A 1,512-nucleotide genomic window follows, 5' to 3' on the forward strand; every position below is an offset into this window, starting at 1 on the left:
AGTTAGTTAGTTAGTTAGTTAGGTAGTTATTTAGTTAGTTAGTTAGTTAGTTAGTTAGTTAGTTAGTTAGTTAGTTGATTAGTTAGTTACTTACTTAGTTAGTTAGTTAGTTAGTTAGTTAGTTAGTTAGTTAGTTAGTTAGTTAGTTAGTTAGTTAGTTAGTTAGTTAGTTAGTTACTTAGTTAGTTAGTTAGTTAGTTAGTTAGTTAGTTACTTAGTTAGTTAGTTAGTTAGTTAGTTAGTTAGTTAGTTAGTTAGTTAGTTAGTTAGTTAGTTAGTTAGTTAGTTAGTTAGTTAGTTATTTAGTTAGTTATTTATTTAGTAAGTTAGTTAGTTAGTTAGTTAGGTAAAATATTTCCTTTTTTATGTTATACACCCATTAAGCCAATAAATTCGAATCCATAAACGTAAATATTTAAACTTAATTATTAATTAAATAAATGTCCAATTATTAACGCTTGTCTTTATTTCCACTTAATAATTTATAAAATAAAGTTGTACAAAATATTTTAAAATTTTATCAACAAAAAAATAATATTTTTATGTGAAAATAAAATGTTTTACAATTTATGGTTCCTACGCATTTTTCTAAATTAAATTGTAAATTTCCCCACCGCACCAAAATTAAAAAAAAAAAATGTTAAAACATTTTATACGATTATTGATTTATATTATTTATTTAGAGACAAAAAACTACAAACTACATCCAATAAATATCAAACAAATCAATTTCACAGTTATAATCCTCCTACTTGTATCTACTGCTACATAAAAATCAACAACCACACACTAAGCTAGAGTTAGAAGAAAACGACTTTAATGTAGCCAAAAGTTTTCAACGTAAAAAATTCAACTTGAATATCCATTAAGTTCGTAAATTACTAATAAATATTTTAAATTTTATAGCACAGCAGAGAGTAGAAAAAAAAGAACAGAAACCAACAAAAATACCTACAACCACAAAAAAAGTTAATAAATTAATGCAAATCCCATTAAAAGAAGCCATAAAAACAAAACTTCCCAATTAGTCATTTCATTAAATATGCATTTATTAAGAAGAGAAAAACAAACATAAAATCTATAATAAAACGCCAAAGTTGTTGAAAATAGTTTGAAAATCAAAAATAAAACAGTAAAGTGATCACGACAACAATGATAACAACAAACTACTTAAAATACATATTTACTAACGAAAAATTAAACAACAACCAAATAAAAAATTAATAACTAAAATTAAATTTATGAGTTGAATTTAAAGAAGACGTTTTTCATTTTCATAAATTCAAATTCATAAGCACCAAAAAAAAACAAAATATGTATAATAATACAAAATTATGAATACTCTGGCCATTAAAATTAATTAAAAATATGAGTTTGATCACACATTGTATTTTATTTGTTCGCAGATACAGACTTTTAAAAGTTATTCTTATTGTTGTTGTCGTTGTTTTCACTTTGAATTTTATTTAATTATAAACAATGATTTAATTTCATCAATGATGTTGTCGATGA

This window comes from Lucilia cuprina, chromosome 2 (assembly GCF_022045245.1).
Source record: "Lucilia cuprina isolate Lc7/37 chromosome 2, ASM2204524v1, whole genome shotgun sequence".
Taxonomy (NCBI): domain Eukaryota; kingdom Metazoa; phylum Arthropoda; class Insecta; order Diptera; family Calliphoridae; genus Lucilia; species Lucilia cuprina.